Source organism: Lissotriton helveticus, chromosome 11 (genome assembly GCF_964261635.1).
Source record: "Lissotriton helveticus chromosome 11, aLisHel1.1, whole genome shotgun sequence".
In the NCBI taxonomy this organism is placed as follows: domain Eukaryota; kingdom Metazoa; phylum Chordata; class Amphibia; order Caudata; family Salamandridae; genus Lissotriton; species Lissotriton helveticus.
Genome location: NC_136072.1, coordinates 1,023,500,281 through 1,023,512,880, shown reverse-complemented (window position 1 = coordinate 1,023,512,880; position 12,600 = coordinate 1,023,500,281).

Below are 12,600 nucleotides of genomic sequence, written 5' to 3'. Positions count from 1 at the left end.
AGTCCTCCTCATCCAGCTCCAATCCGTCACCAATCCATACTTCCCTAAGACACACAAGTAGATCAGCCCGATTATTAATCAACTTTTTATAAATTAATGAAATCGTGCTGTCGGGTACATAGCCGTCTAGTATACGGTCCTCGAGAGGAGAAGACTCAGGAATATAAGTGCCCGCAGCAAAAACCGACATCAAGGCATGGCGAACCTGCACGTATCTGAAAAATTCCCTGTCTCCGAGCTCATATTCCTTCCTCAACGCTTCAAAGGTTTTAACATTCCCCTTGGACCAGAGGTCACCCACTCTGCTGATACCAATCATGTCCCATTTCTCGAAACCTTTCGTTCTCCACAGACAACCTAATCTTTCAGATGCATACAATGGGGTTGCACGGGTCAGTCTATCACTCCATCCCAGAGCCGCATTCGCATCGTGCCAAACTCGCACAGCAATTTTAGTGGGTCCAGACAGTGTCCTCAATCCCCTTGGAATAAAGCGCCCTGCTGTAATTCCCACCCGATAACAGGTGTTTGTCCATCTCAAAAGCCGGGGTAGGACCGGGTGCGTAGGTTGCATGGTTAATCGCACTCAATAAGAGACCCAATAATAGCGCTTAATATCTGGGAGAGCAATGCCTCCATCGTACCAAGGGAGCGTGAGTTTGGAGAGAGCAATACGCGCACGCCCGTCCCAAATCAAACGTCTCTGCAGGCTCTCCACTTCCCGGAAATAGCTAGAGGGAATGGAGTCAAAAGAGTTTTGGAGTGCATACAAAAATCTCGGCAGCGACATCGTTGTGAAAAGGGCCGCACGCCCAAGCGGTGACAATGGTAACTGACGCCAACGCGCAACGTCGAGTTTCAGCCGCTGGAGAGGGGGAAGCAGATTGCGCTCATAGCGAACGGCATGATCCAGGGAGACGTAAATCCCCAAATACTAAAAACCTGTCTCGGTTACCTGAATTGGGAATCTACTAGGCAGTGGAGGTAGACCTCCTGCCAGTACGTAGACACAGAATTTCGTCCAGTTAATAATAAGACCCGAGTTCTTTCCAAAGGAGGTTAACACGTCAAAAAGCACGTTCAGTGATTTCTGGGGGGATGTGAGGTACAAAAGGATGTCATCCGCATAGAGCGAAACACGATCCTCAAAATCAGGGGTCCACCGAATACCTTTTATCGAAGGCTCCCAGTGGACCCATGCAGTCAGCGGCTCTAGCACGAGGGCAAAAAGCAGGGGAGACAGCGGGCAGCCCTGCCGAGTGCCACACCCGAGAGTAAAAGTGCCGGACACTTTTCCGTTAACCACCACCTGAGCCAGGGGCTTCTCATAGAGAAGTTTCACCCAGGCGATGAATACAGGGCCAAATCCGAATTTAGCAAGAGCCGCCCAAAGATACAGCCATTCTATTGTGTCAAAGGCCATCGTGGCGTCTAAGGAAGCCAAAATGGCCGGCTCAGAGAGATTCTCCGCCCTCGCGAGAACGCCATGGAGGCGCCGAAGATTAAGGGCAGTATTGCGATGCGGGATGAAACTGGATTGATCCGGGTGGATCAAGTCACTGATCACCTTGATCAAACGGTTAGCTAACAATTTGGCTAAAATTTTAGGTTCGGCATTTAAGAGTGAAATGGGTCTATAGGAAGCGCAACGGTCACGCGGCTTCCCCTCCTTATGAATTACCACGATCGTGACAAGCCGCTGATCCGTAGGGAGGGAACCAGAGTCCAGTGCCTCAATGAACATAGCTGCTTCAATGTTGCCTAGTTGCTCAGCTATCCTCTTAACTCTTTCAACTAGTGGAATAATTAAAGATTTTACCAGGACTTCGATGTTTCCTATAAGCTCATGTGTTGAAAAAGAAGACGTTGGGACCTGGCCTGGGATTGATTTTTCTGTTGTAATCTCTGTTCCTGCAGTTTGATGTAAAGGGGGATATAGACTGATCTTGGTCATTTTAGCCTGTCTACCCCGTGCCTGTTTCCGCCTCTTTTCCTCTTTAATGTATGTCCTTTTGTTTGTATTTGAGCCCGAGATTTATTGATTACATTAGAGTTACGGGGTTTCAGTGGCAGAGATTCGTCTGATGTTATTACTAAAGTAAGCTCTATACTCGAATCTTTACTGCTCTGTAACCTATTGGACTCAGATATATTTGTGACATCTTTAAGCTGAGGGGCAGTACTAATGTTACTATGCCAGGAGCTCTCCTTGTCTGGATTTGGCGTCGGGGTGGTCGCTAGTTTAAGGGGTCCTAAAGATGAGCGTTTGTTTTGGAGTTCAGTTGAAATGCGACGCTCGGTGATGGCTATCTCATGCTCCAGCATGAAAGCCGTCCTGGTGATAAACTGATCGAGCGTCCCCCTCACAGATCCACCCACTAGTGATTTCCTTCCCTTTGGGCCCTTGGTGACATAATATGCAATTTGTATACTATAATTATACGTGACTTTGGAGAAGATGAAAAGATGAATAAAGGTCCCACCAACAGAACACAATATAGCAAGCAATTGTAATCATAAGGTCCAACGTCAGATGGGCAAGTACCTTTATCCTTGGATGTCTCTAGTAGGCTGGTGCGAGATGTAAGAGAATTGGCCCAGCCCAGCCTCCTTTGGCCTCGGAGGGCTACAGAGGGCCCACCCTTTGTCCAGGCTTAGCCCGGCTAGTCCCGCGCGCGTCCCCGATGCGGGAGGAGTGTCGAGATTTTAAAGGCCTCCTGGCGCCTTGTGGGCATGCGCAGAGTAGAGGCTCCTGGGAACTGTAGTCTCCATTCCCCCTCTCGGCGGCCGCGCCTGATCCCAAATGGCGGCGGCAGCGGGGGGAAAGGGCAGCAGGAGTCACAAACAGCAATCCGGGCACAAGACAAGGTGAGCACACACCTAAACGCCAGGGTCAGTAGTCGATTATGGCAACCCCATAGGAACCCAATAAGGTCAGCAGGGACTTTTGGTCTCTCCACTTCAGATTATTTATCCAAACCACGCATAATATTAAAGTACCCACTCCCAATTTGTTTTCCCAAACAGGCTACACACACACCTTCCAGTTAGTCCCGAGGAAGGCCTCACCAAGACTGTTATAATATCGCATTTTGTTCAGGGGTCGAAACGTCGACGCTTTAATTTCAAGTGCTGATGATCACCCAGGATAACAAGCTAATGATTAATCACTCACTGGGCTGATGTTTCTTTTTCCTTCTTTCAAAACTTCGCACTGTTTAGATATAATTTTTCTATGTAGTATATGTCCATGTATCTTGTGGAATGTGTTGTGACATGTAAATATTTAAATGCTTGTGCACTTGGAGTCCTAAATGTTAGTTCCAAAGTACTGTTCTGTGTGTATGTAAATATATGTACCAAAATAAGTTTACACTGATTTTTCAAAACACTGATAAAAATATATCGTGAAAATAAGATAAGAGTTTTGAGCTTTTTGGTTTGGACATAAAGTACATTGTACTCTTTCATTTATTGACTGTTCTCATCCATTTGGAGAGACATAATTGCTTTAAAATAATTTTTTGACTTTTAAGAGTGGCAGAACCACTGTTTCGCTTATAGTATTAACCCCCAGGTTCTGCACTAGACTGGGTAACCCCATTGCTTTATACCTTTTAGAAAGTTGGCATTTTCCTGCCTTACCCATTTAGTGTCTGCAGCCTGTCTCTGGTCACATGACTGGAGATTGCTGACAATTGGGCGTTGTGTCTTCCTCCTAGACTGCCACTCACAATAGAGCGTTTAGGTGTGCCTGGATGTGCCATCACTGGCAGGGTGGGAAGGAAGCGCTGAACACAGCTCTACACACACGTGAATAGGCTGTGTCCTACCTCCACACTAAGGGCTGCACATCCCCAGGATGCCTTGGGACTTCAAAGGGGAAACCTCCAGAAGCAGGTCCCCACTTAAAATGCACACATGAGAAAAACATTAGACCTCAGACACCAACTCTTTAGTACACTTTTTGGCCTGTGTATATTCTGCAAGGAAGAAGGACTGCTCTGCTGCTGAAGGACTGTCACTCCGCTGGGCCATTGCCCTGCTGGACTGCTGCCTTGCTGTGCTGACCTGCTGCCTGCTGCCCTCTTGCCAGGAGGAGAAAGACTGCACCTGTATTTCTTGAATCCAGAACCGCAGAGTGACTCCAAGGGCAGTTGACTGGCCTCCTGATCTGAAGTCTCAGGGACACATCAGACTTCCTACAACCTTGCACCTGCACCCGGACTCTGCCATCTGTGAATATAACTTGCCAACTGGTGCCACCCCAGCTTGCACCTTTGGAAGTGGGCCTAGAGTGCTCTGCCGGCCTCTTTGGACTCAGCGGAACTGATGCATCTTCTCTGCTATGCAGCGCAACCTGAAGCAGAACTGATGCAACTCTACTGCTGCGTGGGTTGGACCCTTTGCCAAGACCCGCTTCGTAGTCCACCGCCTCATTGGAACTGCCACTGCGCAATGTATACTAGGCTCAGGCCCTAACATATCTCTCCAATGGCAGCTTTGACGACTACTCCAGACTCTGCATCACAGCTTTGTAGCTTCTTGAAACCAGTGCATTATCCCGACTGTGGCGCATCCTCAACACTGAATAATAACATCAAACCTCTCCGTATCAATGACTTAACTCAGGGGCGTAACAAACACCCCCGCAGCCCACGCAGTGCGGGGGGGGGGGGCCCCAGTGTCCAGTACATGAAGGGGGCCCCTCAGCTCATCTGCAGAGAGCTGTGACAGAGATGGGCTCGGAAGCAGAAGCTGCAGTCTGCAGCCTGCTCTGAGCCCCTCGCTGACCCAGGGCTGAAGAGAAACAATGTTTCTCTTCAGGCAGAGCGCGCCAGGCTCCTGACAGGGTGGGGGCTCTGGAGAGAGAGTTTTCCACGGGGCACTGCTCGAGGGTCTGAGAAAGGACGAGGCAGCACAATGCTGACTAGGGCAGGAAAATGTTTGCACCTCCATGGCAAGAACAGGAAAGAGCTGTGGGTAGGGCTGGGTGGCAGAAGAGCAGGCGAGTTGTAAATCCCGGCTGGCAATCATCTAGCTTTGCCCGCTGCAGGGTCGGACCCTGCCTGCCTGTCAGAGATGTCTCTCCAAAGGACCGTCTTCTTGCTGCTGCTCTGGGCAGGGGTGGTGCAGTGCCAGCAGCAAAGAGGTAAGAGTGGACAGGAGCAGATGAGATGGGTGCCTGCCACCCCCATCTAATTTTTGTGGGGAATAACGAAGTTTCCACAACTTTGCTTACAATTCATTGTTTTTAATTTGTCTGTACATAAGGGAAGCGCCAGGCAGCTGCACCGTGCAGGGCAATGCTTCTCTAAACTGCCGTTTTCATTTTAAGGGGTTCTGTTTGAAGATGTTAGAAATTTGACGAGGCAAGTTATAAAGCTGTTCTTCCTGTGTAATTTAGGAATCAGTACAGTGCTCTTAGTGGTTGGCCTTGCGCAGTCCGGAACTGTAAATGCACTGGTTGCAGTTGCCCAAAGTGTAGCAGGTACAGTGGCACCAGGCCCAGCAGTGTGAGAGCCCACTCTACCACTGGTATAGCTGGGTTTTACTCCCATGCCTGATGGTGAGGCAATTCCTTGCTTGCATTAAGGCACATGGCACCCTTGCAGCTCTACTGCAAATGCACATACAGGGACTTGAAACAGCGCATAACATTGTGAATCCATGAATGGTACAGTTATTATTTTAAGTATTTACATCTCCTGAAGAGTGGTGATGATGGGACTATATCATTCTGCCTAAGATCACACTGTGTTTCCAAGTAGGGGAGTTGTGATTAAAAAAACAAGTCCATTAATTCAACAGTCAGCGTCAAGTGCTCAACTGACTTTTTTAGGCAAAGACATTGGATTGCCTTACCTTGTCAGCTAAATCGAATCCCCATTGCAATTATATGGAAAGTAAAAAACTGTCACGTATTTTGTCCCATTATAACCGTCTTTTTCTATTTGTCCCATTTGGGAGATAAAGCGATGAATCCATTTGCTCAGGTTCACACATGGGGTAAAGAGTGTAAAAGGATTGAATTCCTGGCTGCCGGTTTCCACAGTCTGCACTTAGCCACTGAATTGCATCTGACTCCCTGTGACCTATCTGCTGCTGGGTGACTCTAGTGGACAAGGGTCCACTTTGTTGAATGTGTTGCAGATGTTTTTCTGCTTAACATGGACCATTGCTGACGGTACAGTGGGATGCAGATGCACCCCTTCCAACTTACCCAACCCCCCATTGCAGTTTCCTATGCAGGAGGCGGGTCCTGCTGGTGAGCTAAGGAATGGCAAATTATGGGGCACACACAGTCTTTGGCAGGGCTTTCTTGCCATGAATCCCATCGGTATGCAAAATGCAAAGTTTTATAATGTATGCACATTGACTTGCTCCTGTTGAAGAATGTATTAACCAACATTTGCTGATTTAGTCTTAATTGAAGCACTAATCAACATTGTATTAGCACTCATAGAGTAAAGTAGATTGTGTAAAACTATGGGGGAGAGAATGTGGCCTATCGGCTAGGGCGTGCGACCTTGGAGCTGGGGAACCTGGTTCAAGCCTCGGCAGGGACGCTCAACATTCTGTGATTCTGAGCAAATCACTTAATCTCCCTGGTGCTCATGTAAAGCTCTCTGATACCCTCAGGTCTAGTTTGCCCTATATAAAACTCCACACAAAAAAAACAGGATCTGGTGAGATGCATTGGTAGGTAAAAAATCATGAGAAGAACTATCAGTGGTGCAGCCAGTGCAGTGGCGCTCACCTTGATTGCCTGTGGAGACTGCATTATTTTACTCAATGACTGCTCAGATCAGTGTTTTTCCTCATATCTTCCACTCGCTGGAGGGAAAGAAACTTGAAGGGCAGGTAGAAAAAAAACAGACCGGCCGCAGATGGGCATCAGAGATGAGCAGCGGTTTAATTTGTAGAATATTTCTGAGAGGCTGTATCGTGATGGTGCTCTGGCTGCTTGTCAGGAGTTGTGATGCTTTATAAGTGAGTGGCGCAGCATCAGCCATCCAATGACAGAGCAGTTCATAATGAAGACACTTTAGAGGAGGTGCTGAGAAGGCAGGGTAAGCACTTTCGGCACATGCAATGCTGTCAGTTCATCACTCACCACCAGGGCCGGCTTTAGCTCTGGTGGTGCCCAGTTCTACAGTATTTTTTGGGTGTCCTCCTCCAATGACCTCTTCTTCGGATTCCCACTGTCATTTGTCAAAAGTGCCCCTCATCTCTCCATTGCCCCTCTCTCACATACATTTCATTTGTTTTAAAGCACTGTTAAAGGCTGGTTTTACTAATCCACTCACCTAGCCTAAAAAAATATAGATCTCTTATTTGCAGCAGGCATATTAACCCTCTCTGCTACTTTTTGGCAAGTTAAAACTGCCACTAGACACAACTCTGATCTATTTCTCTAGCAGGAACATTCATTACAAGAGTTATCTTGCCATTTTTATTGCTGCCCGAAAGCTGGATGCACAAGGAACTCTGCAGCAGGCGTTTTTAAATAGTAAGAAGCTGCCAATCACAGCGCTCCTCTTGAGTACAGTTCCCCTCTCCAGGTCAACGCCTAGTGCGGCCTCACCACTCGCACTGCCCTAAAGCCGCCCGTGCTCACCACTCCCAAGCTCAATTGCTATATGGATATTTTCCCGTAAAAGCTAGAAGAGCTTATACAAATGAACCAGTAGTGGAAAGTTGAAATAAACACATCTAAGGAAGTCAGTGATTTTCCAGGGTAAACAAAGGTGAGCGCTTTTGTTCTAGAAACTTAGACATTTACTTGGCATTAAACTAAAGTTTGTTGTCTGTACATACAGTCCCTCCTGGGGAGCAAAGTATTTTCCATTTTTGGGGGGATGCCAAAGCTCATTACCACAATGTTATAAATGTGCTTAGATTCACAGCAGTCCATTTGGGGAGAGCACTTGTGCTGGAGAAAGGTTCCTTGACCCGAGCTCCATGGTAAACACTGCAGAGGACCCAAGAACACAAAACGCCGGCCAGTGCATATTTGAACGTAGGGACAAAAATACTGAAATTTGCATTTTTCAGATGGCATTATGTTGTTAAAACCTATATGCAGTGGTATATTTGAATGCTGCCTATCCATAAGGTGATGCAGCTCTTGGAGTTATTTAACGTATTTCACTGGTATGGGATTCTAACCTTATTTTATAGTTTCATTCTCAAGTGCAGAGTGAGACGTCTACACATAAAGAAGTCTAAACTCTCAGGGAGAAATATAAGAGACAGAGTGGAAGATGAAATGAGAGCAGAGAGTGCATCCATCTGAGCAACCAAATGAGAGAAGGGAAACCTGTGATTGAGAAGTGTAACAGTATGAGGGGAACCAAATGTGAGGAGCCAGAGAAAAAATTAGGTGACAGGAGAAGCAGAGCATAGGGGGTGAAGAACGAGAGAGGGAGGAAAACAGAAAGTAAAACAGAGGAGGAGCAAGATAATGAGAAGGAGATGAATGGAAAGAATGAGAGTGAGGCACAGAGAGAGAGACTAAGGGTGAGGGAACTAAGAAGTGAAGAAGCAGACTTTGAGAGAGGGAGAAAGTGAGAGAGAAGATACAGTGAGATCAAAAGAGAAGACATGTTTTGTGATCTGGCGTTCATGAATTTGAATCTCAACTAGGCCAAGTCACAGTTTCATCTTTTTAAGGTTGGTAAATGTGTACAGTAATGCCTTTGAAGAAACACTTTATTATAAGAGGTGTCTTGAGGTGAAGCGGGTTATCAGAGAGTTCCGCAGACCAAAGGAGAGTGAAATAACTTTACAGTGTTTGAGAGTAACAGCGAAAATATAAGACCACAAATCTGAGAAACCTTAATAAACAGAGAGGAATAAAGTAATGTATAAAGAGCACAAATGTGTGCATGGGAGAAAGAAAACAGGAGTAGAGCTATGGTAAATGTATTAATTTGCACTTAGGAAAAAAACACTCTGGAGTATGAAAGAATATAAGATCAAAAGGCGAAAGAAAGCCCCAAAGATAAAGTATAAAAGAAGCCTGAGAAACCCAGAGAATCACATAAAGACTGAAAGAGACCCATAAGAGCAAACAAGACACCCTTGAGAATGAGGGAGAAAGGCAGTTAAGCCATGAGAGAGAGACCAAATGAATTTTGAGTTTTGTAAGGATCTCTGTAAAAGAATACATTCTCGTTCTGTTGAACATCATCAAAATATGTTGTGCAGAGAAAATTAAAGAAGTCAGAGATGGTAGATTGTGTTGGGTGGACCAATGTCAGGGGATAGATAAAGAGAGGGATGGAGGGATGAATGAGCAAAGAGAGAAAGGTTATGTTAGACAACCTAGGAGAGAGTGAAAGAAATACCTTCAATTAGATTCAGAGATGGAGCAAAGATTGATGAAGTAGGGCCTCAGGGAGCAATAGAATGGGTCCCAGGGAGGAAGAAAGAGTGAAGGAAACAAGCCCAGAGAGAGAGGTGATAAAGATGTTGAAAAAAAGGACGAAAGAGCGTTATCAATGTAGGGTAAAAAGATCCCAAATAGGAAAATGGGTGGAAGAGACCGGGAACCCACAAAGAGAGTGAAAAAGTAAAACAGAGAGCCAGTGAAAGACTAAGGGAGAAGGCGTCTGTAAAGTATTAAGACTTTGCAAAAGACCGATAATGCGGAAGGAGAAATCCACCCAAACAATGGGTAAAGGAGACACATCAGAAGAAACTTAGATAAAGGAAACCCCGGAGGGAGAAGAGAATAGTATTGCCTTTACATGAGTTGGTTATCAGTTTTCCGTGCATGGGTGATGTGCTGGATTGCGAGCACAGAGTTTGAAGCTCTCTAGTTAAGTGTAAATAGCTCACACTGGTCTGATCAGCCACTGCCGTAATTCCCAACAGTGCTACCTTCTGAGACTGCTCAGCGGGATCAAGGTACATTCATTAAGGTATGCTCTGCTGTGGGTTTAGTATGTACAGGTGAAGGGCGCTCAAACGGTGCGGGTAGAGTATGGTGATGGATGATAATAGGATAAGACGGTGCAGACAGTATAGAGGAGAACCCTATAACCTCTAACTAATATTCAAGCATGGGGTGCCAGAACATTATAGAACGTACAAACAATAACTGTGCACACATCAGATAAACAATTTTGTATACATGTATTGTTGGACAAACGAAAATGAAGCTGTTGATTTGATGAAAGCTTTATGTAATTCTCTTTAGAGAGTATACAGACGCCAGCCGACACGTGTTTCATCAAGCAGGACGAAGCCTGTGATTCATCAGGGCTGTAATACATGTATGTGACATTAGTCAAATAATAAATGCAAACTAAACATTGCACAAACGATAAACACTCGAAAGACAACATGAAAACAAAAGGCTCATGGGCCATTCTGCATAGTCCATAATTAAAATCCAACTCTGTGTCATGGATTACATTTCCCAAGCTGATAACTCTTCATATATTGATGATTTGACATTTAAGGCTCACATTTACCATCACACTAATCGACGTAAATGTTCTTTTCTTTAATCTTGATGCAATTAGAATATCTTTGTTTATAAAATATCTAAGCATTTGGTGGCATATTCTATTCTGCTTGGTATAATGAAGTCTTGGTTTTTTCCCTCAAACGTTTTAATTTGCTTTATTCTCCTTGTAAATAGTGCTTCTTATTGCCACACACAACTTAGAATTTTACTTGTGTTGATGGAATATTATATTAATGTTAACATTTTAATATTTGATCTTTTATCGTTCAGATCTTTTTATTAATTTATCCAGGTACAAATCCTCTTGCCTAAATCCAAAGGCCGATTAAGTAGAACAATGGGACATACAGTGGGAGAACATAAGAAGGAGATAAACAGCGAGGAAGAGAGGATACCAGGGGGGACTGGGAAAGGTTGGAGAGGAGGGATAAAATATCAGGGGTTGCCACCCAGGGAGCATAACCCCTCTCGTCAGAATGAGCTCTTTCACAATGTATTCAGTGTCAGCAGGTTGGGCCTTTAAGTGCGTCGTACCCACTGCGGTTAGTCTTTATCTTGTTGCTCAGGCGTGCCTCCTCATCCTGTAAGCGGTTATACTCATAAGTAAAGAGGACTAGTACATTCCCAAAAGTCCTCTGCCAGAGATTGGATGCATGGGCCCCTCATTTTGTCAAAGTGTAGCAACTTGTTCTGCAGGGAAGCAGGAAGCTTCTCCATCCCTGTGAGGTCCCATAGATTATGTAGCCAGTCAAAGTGAGACAACAATGCATCTTTAATGACATGTTTAGCCCCACAAAAAGCCATTATTATTGCCTTCCCTTTGTTAGAGTGTAGAGAGTGTGTTTGGACATTGGGGAGTCTCAGTAGGACGTAACTAGAAAGACGTGGTATATCAGTTTGAAAAATGTCATTGATATCTTTTAGACGGCCTATTAGTAGTGTTCGAGTTTGGGACAGAGTGAGTCTGGGTGGCCAAAGTTGTGTTAACGGCCATTAGGATTGTTGAGTTTCCATTTCACCTTCTGGCTGGGGTGTAGTACCAAAAGTGTGTCACCTTAAGCATTGATTCTTTTCCTGAGGCACAGAATGAGGATGTGTGCACTTTGTGGAGGATGTCAGTCCATTTCTTTTGGATGAAGTGAAAGTCCAGCTCAGCTTCCGAGCTGCGGGGCTAGAATAGTTGCACAATTCCCATGTTTTGAATTGTGTACCCAGACCCACATTATCCAGTGTTTCTCACAGAAAAAGGCCAGTGCACTTGATCAAATGCCTTGTCTCTGTCAATTGACAAGAGAAGTGCTGAAACTCACTCTACCGTGAACGTGTGTCTGACTGTCAGTCTCTCAGACACCCTGGAAGAGAAAGCTGCACAGTGTGAAAGGTTAGGTTTGTGACTGGTTGTCTTTGTCTTGATTGAGTTAGAAAAATTTGGGGAAGACACCTTGGATTGTTTCTGCAGGTAGGTTGGAGAAAGAGGTTGGTCTTAGTTTTGGGCTGATTATCAATAAACCAGGAATTTGGGACTCTAGTGAGTCTTTAGTAGCGGGATCACATGGTGGAAGGTTGGGTGTTGGCTGGAGATCCTTCAGTTGTTCTCTGAACATTAGCAGGTTGGACGGGTTGTGAAGTCTGTTTCAAGGGCTTTTGGCAAACATTAAATGGATCAGCCCTCTGCAGAGTATTTTAAAGTGAGTTATTGGGAAGATGGTGTGTGGTTGGAACACAGCTTATTTTTTGGGGTGATTTTGTCCTTGATCCTTAGTGGTGCTTATCAGTAAATGGCTTTGTGAGGTAGTGGCGTGGAGGTTGAAAAAGAAGCAAGAGCAAGTTGTAAGCATCCAGGAAACACAACAAAGGACTGTTTAAATACATCTGTCCAAGAATGGTAACAGACAGTTGCATGTGTTGAAAACCTCAGCCCTGCCTGCTCTTTACAGTTTATTATCAGAGTGTGGGAACTAATGCATTTGCAAAAATTAAAAGGCAGTAGTGAGAGATTCCAAGACCAGGTTTACTAATGTCACAGCTGACGGAAAATGTTGATAAGCCTACTCTGACCAAAAGAAAAGTGTACATCCTCTTTAAGCCAATGTGCTGACTTAAATGATGCCCCTCTTGCT